Here is a 22,956-nt window from a genome sequence, read left to right on the forward strand (position 1 = left end):
ATACCATAGTTCTTTTTTAAGGCTTCCTACTTACAAAAGTGTATGAGAATAAAATTTGGTGATTATTAATATGTACACTTTAAAACCCTGTCACATTGAATGAAAAACAGGAATATTATTAGTGCATTATTGGGTGACAGAATTTACTATGACTTTATAAGGACAAGGGGGCACTCCTTGCCACTGGAGGAAAAGAAGTTTATTCCCTGCATAAGGAAGGAATTCTTCACAGTAAGGTCTTTGAAAATGTGGAATAAGCTCCCTCAGGAAGAAGTTATAGCATGTTCTATAGATTTCATTTTATGTTGCTAATTTTTGTCTTTTCTCACATTCGTGTTCCTTTCTGAAAACGAATGCATATGCTTCAAGTGATATAATCTACATTACAAGAGTTGGGTAACTAGTATAGTATTGATAATATAGTAATAATTGGTAATATAGTATCATATTCAAGTATTAATAATTTAATTTAGTTTTGTTTATTTCTATTCTCTGATTTTTTATATACACTTTGTATGAGTTTCTTTATTTTTTATTATGGAATGGGTCACAATAAAAAAAAAAAAATTGAAAGCCAACTTGCTGCTATTATTATTATTACTTCCAGTTACACTGCTGCAGGATCAGTTACTGATCCCAACTAAGTGGTTTTATTGGATGGTTTGAAAACCATTTTAGCATTTGTAGTTTTTTCTTTCCTTTTTATTGTTTTTGTTTAAAGGTTCTTTAGCTTTACCTCAATTTGCAGCCAATTAATGGTGACTCCTTTCATATCATCATTTGAAAAGCTCCTAACCTAGATTTCAGCTTTTTTAAAAAACTGAAACTCTATTACATATGGATTTAATATACAGACAGAGAGTTCAGCTGTATTAAAATAGTAAGGAACATGTGCCTCATGTCCAGTGCTCACTATTGCACTGATACCGATCACCTCTGCACCCTTCCATGCAAATCCTTCTAAATCACTGCTCGCCCCTGCAAGCCCCCCCCACATTCCTCCAAATTTTTTTGTAACTTAACTCAACATTGTGACTTTACATAGAAGGGTAGACAACCCTTCTAAATAAAGTAAAAATGTTGGTAATACCACCCCTTTAGGTATTGATTGCTGCGCAGTAAGATCGGCTCTTTTTACCCCTTCCCAGCGGCTACATCTCCCGATCTCGCACCTGCGCAAAAGAAGATAGAAGATAGCGGAATCCTAGGATGACACGGGACCAGATCGTAAGAAGGACCGGCACCATCGAGGGATCTGCAGGATTAATAGTAAGAGTCTTTTTTTGTTTTTAGTTTAGTTCTGCTTTAAAAAAAAGTAGAGCTTTCTGTGGCCACATGACAGGACTAGTACCAGAGCAGCCAGTTATCAAGTATAACCATTGTCTTGTGGGAGTCACCTGTACCCCTTTCTATACCCAAAAAAGTGACTTGGGAGCAGCGGAAAGTATCAACTGCTGCAGTGGTGGCTTCTGATGTACTGTCATGCTTTGCCATGCATATACCTACTTTTTTTTTACTTCTGGTATACACTGGTATGAAAGGTGTAACTTTCCTGAACAGAACTGATTCATTCAAACAGGAGAATACTGATGACCATTTATCTACATTCTGCCTTATCAAAATAAGACCTTGGGCAGCACAGTGGCTCAGAGGTTAGCGATCTATCCCCTGTAGCGCTAGGTCCCAGGTTCGCATCTCAACCAGGACGCTAGCTGCATGAAGTTTGCAGGTTCTCATTTTGTCTGTGTGGGTTTTCTCCCACATCCCAAAAAACATGCAGTTAGGTAATTGGCTACCCCAAAAAATTGACCTTAGACTGCATTAAAGACATACGACTATGGTAGTGACATTAGGTTGGGAGCCCCTTTGAGGAACAGCTAGTGACATGACTATGGACTTTGTACAGCGCTGCATAATATGATAGTGCTATATAAATACTGTGTAATAATATTAATACTCTTAATATGTAAACCCATCATCCATTAACAAAATAGAATTAGCATTAAACATTAGCAAACTAGGATGGATGACATAAACATAACTTATGAAATAAACATACAATATTTTAAAGAAAACTCATATTTGTAGGCTTCCATTGTGACCCTATGTGACGCTATGCAGCTCTTAGGTGGTTGCATTAGCTTGTTAAATCACTAACCTGTAACAAATATACAGATTAGGACTGTTTGGGACAGATACTCAAAGAAACAACAAGATCAACATGACAAACAGGCAATTAACGATTGCAGAATAAGTTATAAAAGGCAACCTTAATATTTCCTCATTAGGACCAAGTACTTAATCCTCTGTTCACTACAAGGTATACAAGTGTATTGAACTGTCTGTGTCCTGTAAGGGAAATTTTTCTTTGCATCCTGTTCTAGCCACACAACAAGTTAATTTTAGATTTTCCATTCACAATAATGGACACCAAAACAATTAGAACAAATACATTTTCCCAATAGGAACACAGCAATAAAACCCGGGCAGGGGTTCCAACTATTCTCTACTTTATTCAAAACTGTGTAAGAAATATTTAAAGTCCCATATCCTAGTGTTCCACAAAGTACGAAACAATTAAGTCCTAACTCCAAAGAGGATCTTGATGAGCTGTCTATTGACCCAGATACTCGTGTTACTGCCAGTTTATTAAATTATTAATTTAAAATTGTTTTTAACGAGCCATGTATTTAGTTTTTCCCATGAAGCCTGGAAGTGTATTATATGCAACAACAATTACTAATAAAGGAAGTGGAAAATTCTTAATGCTCTAATGTTTTTGTTTATACTGGGAAAGAGGCACCCAAAAGGAATGTCATTACCATGTAAAAAATACATTGAGTCCCTCAGGGACTTTCCACCACCAGGACTGTAAAGAACTCACAAATCATCTGCCGAGGCATTTCATACATCAGCTGCTTGGCATGGGTTATATTTATGCTTTTGAACTTGAGTGAGAGACTTATGATGTTTAGCTCATATTCCCAACCTTTATTAACCTATGTGTGCAAACTACTACACAAATAAATCTCAGACAAACAGAGTGGACATTCTATTTTTGCTTCAGGGTCTAGATGATGTGAAAATAGATATGATGAACATAATTAACATTTTTAGGAACCATAAAAATAGTTATGTAAGCAATGAAGAATTACAATTCTATTTTTGAGTTTCGTTTTTTTTATAACTTCACTTCATGTGCCTTAGAGCTGTTTTGGAAAGTTCATGCAGCTGATTTAAAAATAATACCTATTTTTGACAGCATATAAACTCACATTGAAATAGAGCCTGGTGGGTTCTGCAGAATGTGTCAGTGGTGTGTTTGGTTCCTAGTAGGCTGACCTGATCTATTACAGAAAGGTAATGTTATGTGTGAAAAAGTTGCAATCAGGACTAACGTTTGAAGAAGGGAGATGAAGGTACTTATATAACACTTTCAACTCTATAGCTACAGCTTAATAAATAAACTACACAAAGAGTTAGAGTTTATAAAATGTTTTATCTGAAGCATGCAACTTAATGAAGGAGAACAATTTCTGGTATTAAACCTGCAATGTCGGTGCTTACATTCAGCTTGTTGATTTGAAAAATCTCCATAAACAGTCATTTTAAGAGGCTGCTGATTAGTAGAGCATTGTGAGCCAAGTTATCAGCAGCAAATAAACAGATTTTGGGCTAACTTTAATTAGACTCTTTGGTGACCAAGTCTTTCTTTTTTTGCCTTTACTAAGTTTAGTATGTAGGTTTAGGCATAATGTACCTTGGAAAAAACTAGTTTTTTTAATTAACAACATGTAGAAGATCTAAGGACTCAGTTGCACAGTCCTAGTTCTTTATTTAACGAACTCATTCACAATAAAAGACATTTTCCATTAGCAAGTATGAAGGGGTACTGGGGTCACCACCAAAGTGTTGATCAAATAAAGTTACAATCAATCATCTTTAGTAACTCAGAATTACAAAATTCACAAAAGCTGTTAAAAAGAACCTGTTGGGGTAAAATCAGAAAAGCTGACAGCAAGTTCCTGTACTTAGATTATCAATATCAAAAATTCTTCTGTTTCTGTCTTGATATATTTGAAGAAGACCTATCTTCAAAAAGTAAAGCTTTGAAATCATACAAGGAACTCTGGACCATCACCAAGTTTACTACAACACCCATATGTGAAATTCTGCATGAAAAAGTGTCCAGATTATTAGTAACAGATTGGCTTTTGTTGGTACATTCATATTTTACCCAACACTATACCTACTATCTATGCTATGATCACAGCCAAAAAGGTCATTCAATTTGTGTGTAGGACATGCCAAACTGTTACTACATAAAGCCTGAAATAGATTAATGCCTAATAAATAATTATCTCCATATAACACTTACATATCACGGAATAAAGATAAGCATATATTTAGCAAACATACAGAATGACATAAAGAAACCTGTCCAAACATAAAAAATTCTGAACTTGCTAGCTGAGCATACTAGTTGCCTGGTTGTTATAATGACCTAATATCTTTTATACTTTCTTTGACATTGACCTGAAACAAATATGTAGATCAGGAAAACTTCATTCCAACATTCTAATCTGCATTCTTTTTTTCTAGTCAGGCATGTCATATTGTTTGAAGAGGATCAAAAATGAATGTACCCTTATTTCTCCTAGCATCTCTTCAAAACGCAGTACTTTGCAATGTTAGGTCTTTGATGAACATATTAAATTTTCAATAGCAATATAATAATGTGGAATGATACATGATGTTATCATTTACATGTAGGTCAAGGAGAGTAAATCAGTTAGTCTCTTAGAAACCCAGTACTCATAAAAGAATAACATAACAAATCAAGTGTTTGCATAATGAGATCATGTAGCATTATTCAGTCACTAATAATCTGGACAGAAGCCCACTGGAACAAAGATTTTATCAAGTCATTTGGCTTCATTGTTCTGTGTCTGCAATGGGGTATGCTGTTACAAAAATAATTTGCAAATATGTGTGTGTGTGTATACATATATATATTCATTCATTCACATATTTCATTATCATTCAGGATCCGTGTGTCTGTTCAGTTTTTTCCCATAAGCCTTGTGTACATAAGTCCTGTACACTGTGTATGCATTCACAAATGCAAAAGATAAACAAGATAACAACACTCTGCTAAGGGGCAATGATGGTAAGCAAACTGTTGTTATCTAAAGAAAATAGATTTCACTCTTTTTTTCAAAACATTGAAACATTTTTATCATTCATAAAATACAATAGGTGTAAATAAATAAATATATATATATATATATTTATATTGTGGTATATTACTGGGGGTTGCTCATGGTAACATGATGCTTACAGGGCAGATAGGAGGCAACAGACAACAAATGTCCAAAATAACAGCAGTTTTATTTCTTTAGCCTAGTGTTACAGCTCTGCTACCCATTCTGGCTCCCTTCTCCTGCCTAGAAGAAATTCTGTCCCCCTTCACAGCCTGGAACCCTGGACTTCCTCTCAGCCTGGAACCCTCTGGCTGCCTTCTCAGCCTTGTACCCTCTGGTTGACCTTAAGCCTCTGTCTGACTGCTCACTCCAGCGTCTGACTGAACTCTGATTTGGGTTATATGCACCTTTCACTCCCTTAGCGGGCTCCATGGCCCAATAGTCCCTGGTTTATTTCCCAGGAAACCTATCCAAAGCTATTAGTACTCTCTTTTCCTAGAGCCTTTAACACTTTCTTTACACTTTTGGGACACTCTGTCACATTATATATATATATATATATATATATATATATTGTTTATACCTTTTTTGTATTACAAATATAGTGGTTCATTGTAAACAGGGATACAGTACTTTTCAAATGGATTCTATACTTCTAACTCAGGTCAGAAGTGGCGTGTTAAAAAATCCCATTTAACATTAGAAAGGAAAGTTATATAAGCAATGGTAGTATTTACTAAAGTAAATACTAAAGTAATAACAGTAAAAAAAACTAGTGGAAAAAAAGGTAAAGATACTAAGGTAAGGTAAGTACTATTGTGGTGATATTTTACAAAGATAATACGAGCAATGTAATCATGAGATATAATATTGCTGGGATAAAATACTGTATGATCCTATAGAAACATCAAATAAAGCTTTAGGATAATAGGAAAATCAATATAATGTTACCAATCTACCAGCTATTAGTAACAGCCCCCTAATCACTGGCCTTTACAAAAAACAGCATATCGTGTCAACCATTCTGGGACATTTAATATTTAATGCCTTTGCGTGCATCACTTTGGCTCACTAGTTGGCACTGTATTTGTTGTTACTGATTTTAGCTTTTGGAGATTTATTGTATTCTCTGTTAATAGTTATCATCATCTTATAACAATGTGTGTAGTCTGATGCATATTCTTTTCTGATGTAACTAGTTATTTATTTGTTCCACTTAGAAACCCTGGCAGTAACTTAGTTGCTGCTCAACAGTCTCATGGCTTGCTAATATATTTATATAGCAGATTGCAAAAGTTTTAAACTTTCTAAAGGTAACTACTGTAGAAGTAGTTTTCCACAATCAATAAAAGGGTCTTAATGTGCTTTTTTACATAACAAATGTGACCAACTTCTCTTATGTTCTGTATGTATGACTGTATGTCTCAATGTCACCTAGAAGGGCCAAACCTAACCTTTAGCTCCCTGAGCTACAAACATACGCAGCAGGGTTTTACCTTTATTTCACAAATCCTTAAAAACTGGGCAGAACTGTCACTACACTATGGACATTACATCAATTTTCTGAAGCTTTCATCAGGAGCTTTATAATATACAGTATAAGTTATCCATGTCACTACCCCCCCTCCCCGTAGTCACTATACAGGTCTGCTTGCTTCAATCCCACATGCCTCACCTTTCATCTCACAATAGGTAATTTCCCTAGGGTCCTAAAACATTTGTAGGATTGTGAATTAACACTCAGTCTGGTAAGGCTCTGGACCTAGATTGTCTTTTTTTGTGCTATCAAAAACATGAAGAGAGGGCTGCACTCTTCCTTTAAAGTCCTAAAATAGCTTTAGGCCAACCCTGTTACATCAGAAATCATAAGAAGGAATAGGCAAAGAGTTTTTTTTGGCATATTGATTTACACGTATTTACTAGCAATAACAACAACAAAAAGTACAATCAGTTAGTACCAATAGTTATAGCTATGTTGGGTACCATACGTGTAGTTATAGCTATATTTTAGACAGATTTTTTTAAATGTATATATATGTCTATAAGTTGAGCATTGGTTGTTTAGTTAGGACTCATTTGTGATTACATAAAGTACTGTTGTCTTCAATTCCAACGCGTTCTGCGGATTAGCTTCCTTAGGGGATTCTTAGAGACTATTTACTAATTATTAGTTACTAATTTACTAATTAATAAACAGTGACAGACAAAAATATTCAAACCACCATATACGTTATGAAATATAATTACATTACCAACATGAAAAATATGTGGAATTAAAAAAGTACCAGATGTTGCATATTCAAGATGTGCATAATGTATATATGCTTTGTATTACATGCTTTCATCATGTGTGTATATATCATGTAGGTGAAATGTATATAAGAATTGCAGTAGAATGTTTTGCTAGGTTGGTCATGCATAGGTAGTCCATAGCTCATTGTATGATGTGCAAATAATTGAGTATGTGTATAATGTGTGCTTAATGTGTCACATTTTATTCTGCCTAATAAATATATATTTGTTTTTAAAGGTGTTTTAGTTTATTGTATATTGTATAGAAAAATAAGGACCTGACTTATATTTAGTAGTTGATCACTTGATCATATTTGTTGAAAAAATGGTGATAAAAGGAGAAAGGAATATTTTCCTACCTAGGTGGAAAATTTAATAATAAGATTACTGGGTATGAATAATAACAAGTTGTAAAAAAGTGACCGATGTAGTAACTTAGTAGTAACATTGTTTGAAGCTTACATTTTAAATTATTCCAGGGAGAGAGTAGCCTTTAGGGTGCTGCTCTAGTGACTCCCAGGAATGATGGTCAAAGCAGTAATATCCAGATTTGGTATTTCGGAGAAATGGGATTGGTGCAGTAAATTTCAAAGAGATAAAGAGCTTAGTGTGTTTTGGGGGTAATAAAAACTTACTGTTAGGTAAGATCAGGATTGGCCAGGAATCTTGGTAGCTGCTGACAAACTGTAGAAAAACTGTAGCCAGCATTGTTGGATGCGTGCCATTAATATTTGCCTATCTCCAATGGCATTTACCATGGGTGTCTCATGACTCCCCTATTTTTTGTTTTTTTACTCACTGGTGTAAAAACTCTGTAATGTGAAGTAACTTGATTTGCAACAATGTTTTCCTCAATCAAAGACTTTATGCTGTACATTGAGCAGATGATCATAAATAAAAAATGTTTACATATATGTATATAAAAATCTTTAAAACTCAAAATATTCATATGCATTCTTTCAATTTGAATACAAAATATTTCTATTTCTTTTTTTCTTCTTGATTGCAGAGATATATTTACTAAAGCCTAAAATGATCTCTGTATATACAGATCTGGTAATACATTAAAACACTATTGCTACTAAATATACATCCATACATACACATATATACACCATAAATATTGTATGGCAGCCCGGACTATTTTATTCAGCATATAAATACTTAAGATATGTGTTGTCATTTTAACAATTGCTGAGTGTTACCTGCACTAAACACATTTAAATTAATCATAATGGGAGAAATAAAGATTTGTTGCAGATAACTAGGTTAGGGATTTGAAACTGTTCGGTTAGTAAAGTGAGATATTACCTTGCATTAGATAATTAACTTGGCTTAGTGAATGTGATGTATATGCACTTTGCAAAGAATACTAAATCATGTGCAAGGACATAAATAAAAATAGAGGCCTCCAGATGACTGGCTTACTGGACACAGCAAGGCTTCACTGAGCTTAGTGAATTATCCCAATAAGAGTGTCAATTCACTTTGCCAAGTAAACAGTCCAACTTCTTTAGTAAATCCCCCCTATTGGCTCTAAGGGAGTTCTATGGGAACGAGAATGTAGGTAATTCATATAAATATCAGGTGTAATGTTTAGACAGGGTAACTTTGCTAATGCTAGCCTACTGGCTGTTGCAGTAATGAATCACTGTAAAGAGTTAGGTAGATATAAAACGTACAGCATGAGAAATAATAAAACAGAACTCTAGACAAACTGAAAACTGAAAATGTACCTCTGTAATACATAATACATAATCAAATTTGATTTTTTTAAAAATAGGGCAATATAAGTACCTACATTTGACTTGGTATTCCTACCTAGCATGAAACACTCCTTTTCAGTGCCATGCCTCCTTAGTAGTGTTGGTCGAATATCTCACTATTTGATTCAACAGCTATTCCATCGAATGGTGGAATATTGTTCGGGTGATCGAACGTCGAATTCGAGGACCAGTAAAGTCAATTGGGGGAAAATTCGGGTTATTTTTGGGATTCTGTAGAACTGCAAGAGCAATCAGGGGAGTAGAGGTGACAGCTCCGCTCCCCTGATTGCTCTTGCAGCCCTAGCATAACTATAGTATGTGTTCTTGGATAGAGACTCTCTATCCAAGAACACAGGAGTCCTACGGGATCCCCGGGCACAAGAGGCTAAATGGGAACAAGTCTCCCTATTCATTTACCACTAGTGCTCTGTGATTGGCTGGGGAAAGGAAAATCCTGATGACGCTTTTCCCCATTTACCTCCAGTGCCCGGGGATCCCACACTGACAGGAGGATTCCCACGGCTGTGCTCAGAATGAATGCAGCCGTGGGAATCATCCTGTCAGTGTCATGGGCTGTGGTGTCACATACAGTTCTGCTAGGGCTGCAAGAGCAATCAGAGGAGCGGAGCTGACAGCTCCACTCCCCTGATTGCTTTGCAGCCCTAGTGTAACTATAGTATGTGTTCTTGGATAGGGATTCTATATCCAAGAACACAGGAGTCTTACGGGATCCCCAGGGACTAGAGGGTAAATGCGGAAATGTCTTCCCATTCATTCACCTTTAGTGCTCTGTGGTTGGGTCGGGAAAGAAAAATCCTGATGGCGCTTGAGCTTGTCCTCATTTACCCTCTAGTGCCCAGGGATCCCACACTGACAGGAGGATTCCCACGGCTGCATTCACTCTGAGCACAGCCGTGGGAATCCTCCTGTCAGTGTGGGATCCCAGGGCACATCATGTCAGTGTCACGGGCCATGAAGTCACATAAAATACATCACATACAATCATCCTGTCATTGTGGGATAACCTGTTAAAAAATAATAGTTAGTTACACTAATCACACACATTTAATAAATTAGCTTAACATTAAAGCCTCTTTTTTTTAACACATTTTTAACACATGAAATTGCAAAGTTGAATCCTGTGTTTTTTGGGTCTGGTCTATCCAAATTCGAATAGCCATACTTTCAAACTGTTTCCCCCCTAACACTTTACAAATCCCCAAGCTGTATTCCTTTCCAACACCATACATTCTCTCCAACTTGTATTCCTTTCCATTGCTATACACTGCCCTAGGGGTGGACGTTACATCCCAAGGGGTAATCTTGCCTAGAATTATAGCCCCCCAAAACAGTATTTCCTCCCTTCTACTACCAGTCTGTACCTAATCCCAACACTATACACCATCCAAGCCACACTCCCAGGTGCCAGTGTAACATCTCTTAAAAAATTATACATGTAGACATGGAGGATCATTGTTGGAGAGTACAATTAAAGGTTTATAATAAATATTCATCTTACAGCACTTCAGCATGCAAAAATTTGTTACTGTGTATAGATATATAATAAGTGTTTGACAGTTTGGGGAAAAGAAGAGATCTTCCAACAGTTGGGGTTTTCCATCAACTGTATATAAGCGGCTGTCTGTTATATAAATACACATCATCAGTTGAGAACAATCTGCAGGAAAGCCATGTTTTACAGTGTATACACTCTTCTATACATACAGAAAATATTTATAGATGGGAATATTTTAATGTGCAAAATAAGGACCTTTACAATAAACAGTAGTTATCTTTTTATCTTCCTGACTTTTTTTTTTTTTTTTACAAAAATGTTAGTTAACATAAAATTTTAGTGGTATCAGAATCTCTTCGTTATAACTTAACTCAAGTTTAATATAAGAATCCTTGTCTATACAGCATCTAATCGCTGCAGTTTAGAAATAATACAAAACTTCTTTTGATTGGTAATGATAGTTTTCCATTATACATTCTTATTTAATAACTTCCTGCCTGCTGACTGATTAGTAGCTGACTGTAATCATACAACTAGACGCCCCTGTAAAATGTGTTTATTTTCATGTACTTTTCTCAGGGAACTGCTGGAGGACTTGTACTCATGGTGTGCATATGTGTGTACCATGTGGTTTTAACCGTTTAATACCAGCGTCAGTCTGTAATGTCTGAAATTTGGTTTTTCTTCTAGATCTTTGTTGTTGAAGTCTAATAATGTAATCTAGAAAGTTAAAACTAAAATGTTATTAAAATACTGACAGCTCCAGATATCTACAAAATGTAACCTGAAAGCCCAAAATTAAAGCTACTAAGTGCACCACAATGTAACACTGTATATATAAGTAAAACAATGTTTAATAAAATAAAACAAAATGCTAAAATAATTGTTTTAGGGCTGAAAGCAAACAACTGTCAAAAAAGACATTGGGAGCTGGGTGCTGCCAAGGGGGGACCTGTTCATATACTTTTCAGCTGGTTCATTATGCTAGTTCAACATATAAATGCACAAATCTTTAAAATAGCACGCATGAAGAAGCCTTACTTTTATACATAATGTATATTAGAGGGTTTTAGTAGTATTAAGCATTTACTGAATGGTGCTGCTGATTGTTTGTGAGGAAGGGTGCTGCTTCCCCACCTCTTAGATTGTAAGACCTTCTGTGCAGGGTCCTCTCCTTCTAATGTGTCACTGTCTATCATTTGCACCCCCTATTTAATGTACAGCACTGCATTATATGTTGGTGCTATATAAATACTGTTTAATAATAAAAAGCGGGCAGATATGTGATGCTTTAGCACTGGTACTATTTTGCATAGGCCTATTTAACATAAGTGTCTGTGGGCCTGTCACTTGTGGCACAGTAATTAAAGCATATTTTGTAGGTACAAAGACTTTTTTTTTCGGGCAACCAAGGGTACCCACAAACTTTCACAATCCCATCCATATCCCTGGAAGAATCTATATATCAAGTCTAACCAAGATGAATAGGCTGTTGTTACCTTTAGGAGGTTTAGCGGGTGTATCATCTATAAATCCTTAAGTTTTGCCAAACAAAAAGTTTTTTAATTGAGTTAATATAAAGGTTAATTCAGAAAACATAACTATAAAGTAAACCAAATAAGGACAAGTTAGTTTTCTATCATATTTCATATGTGATTGTAATGCCCTAATCTTACTAGTATCTGTGACTCCTCTGGGGAAGCCTCTCCTCTTTTTTGTTTTGTCCCTGTAAGAACATGTGAGTAGTAAAAACATGGATCACCAGGCACGAAAGCACATGGAGAAAGCTTTTTTTTTAGTAAAAAGTTTTTGCTCAGTGTTTCCCCGGTGGCAAGGTTTTCCGTCGCTTCTGTTTTAGCAGTCAACAAAAAAACCTCTTCTAGCTCCCTTTTTCTTTCACCTTAACCTTTCATCACTTTATCCAAATCATAAAAGTTCTGGCTAGAGATAGATAATAATGGCCCTTTTGAGGGAATAAGCATAGATCCAGATTATGTAATCTATATTGTTCAATAAGGTTTGGAAAGTTATAATTTATCAAGCTGAATAAAAAAAAAGTGGACATCCTGGCATTCTAGCCATGTGATGTGTAATTTCCATGATTCCTCTCTTCCACAGTCAAGCTGCAGCACAGAAACATGTGTGCCTAAAGTTTTACAAGACTTCAGAGGATGTATAGGAAGTAAAACTAGGAAGTAAGCACCCTAATAATAATCAAATAGGTCAGCTAAAAAATGCAGATTGTAAAGTGACCAGTTTGGATCAGGCAGTGGGACTAACAACTCTGACTTGTGATTATATTACGTTTAATTTCTTTGTGGGGATAATTACAGATTGGGTCTTGCAATGTTCTTTCCTACTCTAGAGGACAATCTTCAGTTATACATATTTTACAAATATTGCTGCAATTGAAAATTAAGCTACACTTTATATTTAAAGCTGAAGCGTATATGTTTTTTATATTCTTTCCTTGGTTGCTTCCTTTTCCACTTATGCTAATAAAATTAAACATTATCTTTTTTCACTCAGACTGCACTGCAGCCAGATCATAGCTATTGGGAAGGGGTGACTGGGTGCCACACATTCTGAAAACAAAAAGCTGTTGTAATGCCCACATGGGAGGTGAAGCCTCAGTTATGAAACAAACAGAAATCAAAAGAAATAAAGAGACAGCCCAGGGACAATAAGGTATCTGGAAATGGGCTAGGTGATGCTGGATGTTCATCAGCCAGGTAATACACTAGGCCATATCTATATTTCAGCAGAATCTAATACACACTGAGAGATCCTTTTAATGTGCAGAGAAAAAAGAGTAAGCAACTACAAATTTAGGACCAGCGACTACACCTGAGCAAGACTGAAGGTAAAGGTAGAGTCTGTTTTCAAAGGTGCACCTAATAAAGAGCATTGAAGAACAAACTATAGTCAAAAAAAATAGTTTAGTTATAGCGAACTAAAGCACCCATATGACTTTAAATTGTCCCATATGTATATTGATATATTTTCTATAAGCCATCAAAGACAGGAATGCAGCTCAACCTGCTTCAAACTGATATTAAATTCTCACAGACTTGTTTAGAAATTAAAGAAATTCTGACAATAATTCTGAAATTCTGAAAAAAAGCCCCTTGACATCGGTCTTTAAGAGGTCAGAAAAAATCTGCTGTTTAAGAAAAAAATCGTAATTCATCTATTTACTTGTCTTTTTTATGAATATGTTAGGATGTTAAGCACAAAAATGCTACATACAGGGCCTGATTTATTAAAGCTCTCCAAGACTGGAGAAGGTAGATTATCATGGGAGAACATGGGTGGTTCAGCAAACCTAGAATGGATTTTATGAAAATCATTTGCTATTAGTTGTCAAATGTTTTCTGTCCCAGACGAGATCCATTCAAGGTTTGCTGAATACACAGGTTCTCCCATGATAGGCTATTTTCTCCATTCTTGGCAAGCCTAAATGAATCAGGCCCATAAGCTACATTAGGAGAACACAATTATCCCATGTATATACCCAGGTATGCAACACAGAACAATTCCATGATGAATATGTTAAAAGATATTCCATAAATAAAAGGGATAATGCTTATCTCTGTTGAAGAGTTTATCTGGTTGAAAAATCTTCTACATCCGACATACTTCCATGTGTGTCAAATGCCTAGTCCCATACTATGTTCTATGGGTACATCCATCATTGCCTTCTCTGCCATAACTGTTCCTGGAGTGTCCTAGCCTAATGGTCAAAAGATTTAGTTGTTGCTGGATTAAAAGTTGGAATGAGGACAGTTAGTGCCCATTGTGGCAATTGCAGCATCTCAGAAACAGCTGGCCCCTACCTCCAGATAAAGTCTCTAGAGTTTACAGAGAATGCAAAGAAAAACAAAAACATTCATAGGGGTGGTAAACACCTATTTGCCAATAGAAGTCTCAGAAGAAAGTTCAGACTTTTTATAGTATCAAGTCTACAACTGTTCAAATACCCACTTGTTATAGTAGTAGTATTTAGATGGGCATCTTGTAGAAAATAGATTACAGTATTAAAAGATCGATCTTCACTCCTGTCACCTAGATACAAGAAAAGTAGTACAGGATAACAAAGATTAGATATCTGAAAACTAAAAAAGAAAAACAAAACTAAGGTCTGACAACTCTTAATCCCTGTTACAACAGAGTTTGGTATCAGAACTTTGTATACAAAGCACAGGTATATTGCCTTATCCTGTCTTTTTTTTGGGATAGCAATATATTCCTGACAGAAGTTAGCCCCCCAATATCAGCCAAGGCTGATCCTGAATATCCTCTTCTCCTGTGCCATTGTTTGTACCTGTCTGTCATTTGCTACCTCTATGTAACCTACAGCACTGCATATGTTGGCAGCTAATAAAGAGGTTATTGTGCATATAAAGAGTATTAGTGTCAGAACAAAAGAACCTAAAATGTATTTAAGGGAAAGAAAAGTTAATTTATGAGCACTTTTTTAAATGTTTCAGTGACTGCCTGTGTTACTCCCTTTTTTCCATCACCATAAATCTCCAGCCTTGACCCTTTCTTTGTTTATACTGGACAAAATGGGAAAACTTATCCCATGGTTTTTCCAGCTTTAAACAATCCCTCACCATTTATCTCATTTAGTCACCGTATCCTTGTGCAAACTCTTCTCACACATCTATCACCACACCCTGTCTACCAATCCTGCACAATCCTTCCACACATCTTTTTCATTAGTTCATGAATGATTTTGAAGTGTCCATAGAAAATAGAGATTACAATTTTTGCAGACAAAATTAAGTACTATAATAAAGTTAGACCAGAGTATGTATTGCCTCCTGAGGAAGCCGGATGGAATTTGTGAATGGACTAATGAGAAACATATGGAATTTGAAATGGATATCCACACACAGTTAAAGAACAGTAACAATAAATACAAAACTTGCCGACTTTGGAGAAATTCTTAATGTTGAAAAATTGTTGGATGAAACCCAATTTACTTTTTTTTGTCAATCTTTTGTGCGTTGGCTTGAATGCAATCTTTTGTTACTTGAATGTAAGCTTATCTGTGAGCTGTTTCTTGTAAATTTCATTGAAATTAAAGCAGAATATTCAGATATCCAGGTCTGGTAACTTGAATTTAATTAATGTTTTTGTATATATTTTGCTGGTTTGTTAGTTTTATAACCTATATATAGGTTTTATTATATACTACAATCAGCATTTGTAACAATACCAAACAAATGTTACATGTAACGAGATACTGTATATTTCATAGAACAAGAGGGAAAAATATATTTTCAATTGCAATTGCACAGAAACAACCAAAATGGTTGATCCAGGGCTATTTATTTTATCGTATTATGCTATTTCATTTAAAGAGATTTAAAAATACATTGGCATAATCACAGAGACAAAAATGTTCAAAAGTGCAGAATATGTGTAGGAGGGGATGTGACAGCAGGGAATAATATGGGAAAGTACAAAGACCAAGTTCTCAGTAATTATTAGGAGAATACAAGATCAACAAAAGATTAAATGTCTAATGATATATGCATGGGCTCCAAACTAACAAAAATGTGGCTTTAGAATGCACTTCAATGACCTCCATTGTCTCTCTAAAATGACAAACAAATTGTGAATGGACAATCATATTAAATAAAAAGCAAATATAATTTATCTCAGATTATAATCATAATATATATAGTCATATTAATAGATGTGCATTGTGTGTTCTTTACCAATGTTCACTAAGCCACAGCACAAAATACTGTTATATGTATAATAATAACTAAAATGAATACATGTTCATCTGTAATTAAATTGAATATGGAATTTACCATTGCAACACCTTTTATACCTATTTAAATTTGGCTTTATACCATGTTATACGCTTATATGCCTATACCTAGAATTTTTTAATAATTTATACTCTAGTAAAGGCAAAGTTAGGAAACTCAGTATAATAATAACAAAAAACACAAACTGTGACAATCACCTCTCAGCCCACTCCCTGCACAAAGATTTTCCAGCACGCCCAGCAACAATCTAAGCACCGGCAGGCTCAGCCATCACCAATCTGTTAACTTGGGCTAAACACACACCCACAGGTAGACTGCCACCATTTGCTTGGATGGAACCAAGAACCATTACCCTTAACAACCACAGTTATGATTCTTCCTCTTTTAGTGCTGTCTGTCTCACCACTGCCACTCCAGACAGGGATGGGTCAGCGTTCACTTTTTATAGTAGTGCTCAGGAAAGAAGGTTACACTATTTCCACATAGAGCATTCAGAGATTCAGCTTACACATTTTATAGTGTTTAAAAAAAGTAAAAACATAACAGAAAAATAAAGACTAATCAGAGAACAAAAGCTAAACACTAACAGAACAATATCCAAACAATAGCAACAGCGTAAAATAAAAAGGAAAAAACGATGAAAGTTTGGTCCAGGTAGCTTGTGTTATTATTAGTCAGACTCACTGGGCTCTCTGCAGCACTCAATTTCTCAATGTCATTGTCCTTAGCAACAAGATGGTATTATTATTAATTATTTTATTCAACAGTATTTACACTGCGCCAAAGTATTATGCAGCTCTGTACATTAAAATAGGGCTAGCAAATGACCCACAAATACAGCCAGGGACACAGGAGGTGGAAGGGTTTCCTGAGGCCTAGGAGACTATTTCTTGGTCTCAAAATGCTTGTAAAATGCATGTTGTAAACTAGCAGATCTGGAAGGATGTGCTGGTGGGTTATCTGATGACGGAGAGAAAAATCGGACAAGGGAGAATTTATGTTCCTGTGTCCATACTTTTAGACACAGGCCCCTAAAGAGGAACTCTAACTTCTACCGCTATACCTTTATAAGGAAATCTGACATAACTGCACTCCCCAATAAAGCTTATTTCCTGCTATTGCCCGCACACCCTAGCACCAAAATGTATCCCACACCTCTAGCGAATTAAATAACTATATTAAAAAAAGGGATCACAATATCTTGTGCAGATTGCAAATGCCTTCTTCCATTGCCTCATTGTTGCGTGGATGATGTGGACTATTTCACTGTGGGGGCATCCCAGGGCTCAGAGGATTACAGCAGCATTATGACTTCCTGACAAGGTGGTGGTTCTGTATCAGATCACTGATCACCACTCTCAGGGATTAGAATTTGTGAAGCGCAGGTGATCACTCAGGTTCTCTTGTGATATCTTCACCAATCTTGAAGAGCTTTAATAAATCAGAACCTTTAAAGATTCCAGCACATGTAATTAGAAAATCGTATTATACTTACATATAAACTTAAAACACTTCATATATAACTATTTAAATGCAATGACTATAGGCTTTCTGCATCCCATTGCTGTCTGACCATACCTTGTTTTGCACTGTGGACCTGATTTAATAACTCTCTCTAAGGCTGGACAGGATACACTTTTATCAGTGAAGCTGGGTGATCCAGCAAACCTGGAATGGATTTCCTCAAAGTAATTTGCTAGCAAATGTTTTGAATCCTGGGCCAGATCCATTCCAGGTTTGCTGGATCACCCAGCTTCACTGATGAAAGTGTATTCTCTCCAGCCTAGCAGAGCTTTAATAAATCAGGCCCTGTGTCTCTTGGTGGAGGCTGCTATTTCAGTAGAGGCAGGGCTTAGTGGAATGATGTAAAAGAAGCAACTGGAAAGATACAACAAGCAGTGTACAGATGAACACAGGGGCCCTGGTTTACTAAAGCTCCCCAAGGCTGGAGAAAATACACTTTGATCAGTGAAGCTGGGTGATTCAGAAAACTTGGAATGGATTCCTTAAAATCATTTGCTATTTGCTAGCAAATGTTTTGAATCCTGGACCAGATCCATTTCAGGTTTGCTGGATAACCCATATTCACTGATAAAAGTGTATTCTCTCCAGCCTTGGAGAGCTTTAATAAATTAGGGCCAATTAATTAAACAGAAACAAGGAGATTCTTCCAGTGCGGGTCCTCAGGTAACTTTTCTCAAACAACACAGTAGTGATATCAATAATTGTTAGTCCAAATCTTGTAAAATTAGCAGTAAAAGAAGTAGGTGGCTGACTCAGTTCATCACATTTCACTATTCATTTTATGACTAAAATATAAACATTTGGGTGGACTGATCCTTTAATGTAAACCAGTATTTACATTTTATCATTTTAATCCTGCTAGAACACCTCCAGTGTTGTGGTTAATAAAGAGTTTCACATTTCCTGATCTCTTTATTTCATTGTAAGTTATTTACTTTGTACATTATTTGTTTGCAAGATAATGCAACATGTTGATGATGCAACTTTAGCTGAAGACTGCACAAAATGGTTCCCAGCTGCTTGAATTCAGTTGAATGGGAGCGGTTGTAAGAGTGGTTGAGCTTGTAGAAGACCGCTGCAGTTAATTGCAGTGATGTTTTCTTCATTTCTGCCTATTAGCTTTGACAGCTTATCTGGGTTTGAGGTTATGGAAAGGATAAAACATTTCTGGCAAGGCTTCACTTTGTAAGTACAGGACGTTTTCTCCATATCACCATTCCTGGTTATGAAGTGTGGCCAAATGCCCTAGGCTAATATAGAGCAAGCTGATTCTCTCAATCATTATCCCCTATATCATTATTATTATAAGTAATTACCATATTCCTATTTTTATGCTTTTCAAAAAGGCTATTTGCTTGTGATGGAATAATGCTTATCATTTGTTCTGTACCAAACAATTGTAAATGTCGCTTTTATATTTGAATGAGAACATAATCAAAATAAAACTCTAGTCATGTTTAATAAACTTTGAATAGCATGGGAATGGGTTATTTACTGCTGAAATTCATATGATGCAAAGTTACATTCCAATGACATTTCAGGGACAATCAGGTCACCTTTCTTAGGGTGACAGACATGGATTTGTACCACAAGGTGGTCTGTGTAGGTAGTTTTGTATAAAAAGGTAGTCTGGTTCCAGAAACATTGGTGGAACGCACCCTGTGCATCAATATACTGCAAATAAAAAGGGCCATTCCAATGATGACCTTCAATAACTGTATAAATCGTTAAAGTTTTGGTTAAATGGGGATTGGTTTCATTCAGCCTGAAAAAACTTGGACAAAATTTTTGGGGAACAGATTCAGGATTATGGTGATCATTGCATCCTAAACTGATTTTAAATTTTTTACACCAGCTTGTAGACCATGTAAACACGCCTCTTAAAGTAAAATGTATATTTTTAATCATAGTCTTCCTTCTTTCTTTTTAATGTACATGCCAGCCTTTTCCTTCATTCTTGCACAACTGTACAATCTCCTCCCCTGCATATAGATTGCAAGCTCTTCAGGGCAGGGTCCTGTCATCCTCCTGTGTCACTGTCTGTATTCGTCTGTCATTTGCAACCCCTTTTTATGTACAGCGCTGTGTAATATGTTGGCGTCATATAAATCCTGTTTATTATTATTAATAATAATAATAATAATAATAATAATAATAATAATAGATTGCTTACTCTGATGTCTCATTTTCTGTCTTAAAGACATTCAGCATCATCTAGCCATTCCGTCTTCAACCAAATGACAACAGACTGCCCCTTTCATTTATTGGATTTATTTTTTTTTCAAACTTGGAAGCATGGCATCATATGTAGACATTTCCTAGAAATTCCCATTCCTTTAATTTACATCTATCCATCCCTAGGCCATACCTGGCTGCATGGAATAAAAAAACACAGAAACCTAGTGATGTAACTGTGTCTAAAATGAAGTTTGGGATAAAAGTAAAAGTTTTTTTGTCAAAAAAAAAAAAAAAAATATAGCCCTACACAAGACCCACAAGTCTATTATGCAGTGCATGTTTACATTTGGTCTTTTTTTGAAAAAAAAAAAAAAAAAATATATATATATATATATATATATAGTGCTGACATATTACATGTTGGCGTCATATAAATCCTGTTTATTAATATTATTATTAATAATAATAATAATAATAATAATAATAGATTGCTTACTCTGATGTCTCATTTTCTGTCTTGAAGACATTCAGCATCATCTAGCCATTCCGTCTTCAACCAAATGACAACAGACTGCCCCTTTCATTTATTGGATTTATTTTTTTTTTCAAACTTGGAAGCATGGCATCACATGTAGACATTTCCTAGAAATTCCCATTCCTTTAATTTACATCTATCCATCTCTAGGCCATACCTGGCTGCATGGAATAAAAAAAAAACACAGAAACCGAGTGATGTAATTGTGTCTAAAATGAAGTTTGCGATAAAAGTAAAAGTTTTTTTGTCAAAATATATATATATATATATATAGTGCTGACATATTACGCCGCACCTTACAAAAGTCCATATAAGCAGATTAAACCTGAGCTGTAAGTTTTATAAGGTTTGGGAAGGCAGGTATTTTCTGCATTGATATTTTATTACTTTGTGGAAGTGTATTGTGCATGTTTTGGCATAGGGTCATAAAAAGGACATTGTGTAGCTGGACAAAATGCAGAGATGAATAACACCATGAGGGAAAAAGGATGAAGAATTTCAGTCATGTAGAAAGTATTCTGTGTGTTTACATTAGGAGTCATTGGATAGGATTACTTTATTTAAGGAGATGGCAACATAACTCATCATATGCCTCTTTAAAAGAAAAACCTAATAAATCATAAGACATGAAATGAAAAATCCATCCCACCAACAGACTACTGTGTCATACAATAAAGCATTAGACAAAGGGTCTTTAAAGGAGTCCCTGGATTAAAAATTTATAAACTGATGCGTTTCGCAGGTAAAATACTGCTTCCTCACAGGAGTATCGGTCACTGGGAGATCCTTGGAATTCCATATAAAAGTATGGCAAAATAGTGTGTCAATACGATTTCAGAAGAAGGCTTCAAACATGGCAGGGTGCACATCATAAAAATGAGGAATAGTAGGTATCTACCATCAAAAATATGTCACAGCAACTAAGTCATGTATAAAATCCAAGGGCAAGATCATTTAGTTGGATCCAAAAAAATGGATGGGAAGTTTAGACGTGCTGATGTGACATGACAGATGGCTACAGCTTGATGGTGAATACTTACTCCCCTTCATTAAACCTTTTGATGTGTGTTTGCACCCTGTCATGGTTGAAGCCCTATGCTGAAATCATTTTAACATATTCCATTTTAAATGGAATTTAAAGGATCCCCCAGTGAGCGTTAACTCTGTGTTTTAATTTTTTTAACCTTGCAAGGACCATAATAGATAACGCTAAAACGTGCCTCAAGGAAACGTTCTGGTGTAGATCAGTCAATTGGAATGCATGGGAATTTCAAACATGGGCTTTTAAAGCCTCAGGTTTAACGCTGGGGAAAACGTCCGTGTAGACTAAGTCCTACTTATAGAAGAGGAAATACCAGAACATTATTTACCTTTTGATGAATCCTTAGGCAAACCTGGAAGCAACAGTTATAACAAAAGTTATAGGTATAGGTATAGAAGGTATAGAATACCTGGCGGGTTTATTGACACCTTGTTTATTTAACTTATACAACTTAGATAAATCACATGTAGGAACTGAAGGAATATTACCAACCTCAGATATGGCAACAATACCTCTCTAAGGTGGGGAAGATTTTTTATTGATGAAGAGCTAATTGATAACCATTAAAGAAGAAAATACTGTTGCTTTAAAAAACTAAAACTGTATCAGGCAATGATGCCTTTGAAAATATGTGGGAAAGAAGTGGATGTAGTGACCAATTTATCTTCTTGGGCTCAAAATGCTGTAGATTCCACCTGTAAATCATCACCAACCTCCCTCAGCCCTGCTACTCAGGATGAAGTCTCCTCTCTTTTGTCATCAACTCCATCTACTGCCTTTCTGCTTGACCCAATTCCCTCTGATCTACTCTGTGCCCATTCCTCCACCCTGGCCCCGCACTAACCCAACTATTCAACCTCTCCCTGGTCTTCTGGTATCTACCCCTACGCATTCAAACATCCCATTATTCTCCCTATCCTGAAGAAACCCCCACTAGACCCCTCCCTACCTTCTAGCTACCGTTCTATCTCCCTTCTCCTTTATGTTTCCAAACTTCTTGAACGCCTTGTCTTTAAAGGACTCCATGTCTACCTGAACACCAACTCTCTTCCTGACCTTTTCCAGTCTGGCTTTCGAGCTGCCCACGCCACCAAAACAGCCCTTACTAAA

The sequence above is a fragment of the Pyxicephalus adspersus genome, chromosome 9 (genome assembly GCF_032062135.1).
Source record: "Pyxicephalus adspersus chromosome 9, UCB_Pads_2.0, whole genome shotgun sequence".
Classification (NCBI taxonomy): domain Eukaryota; kingdom Metazoa; phylum Chordata; class Amphibia; order Anura; family Pyxicephalidae; genus Pyxicephalus; species Pyxicephalus adspersus.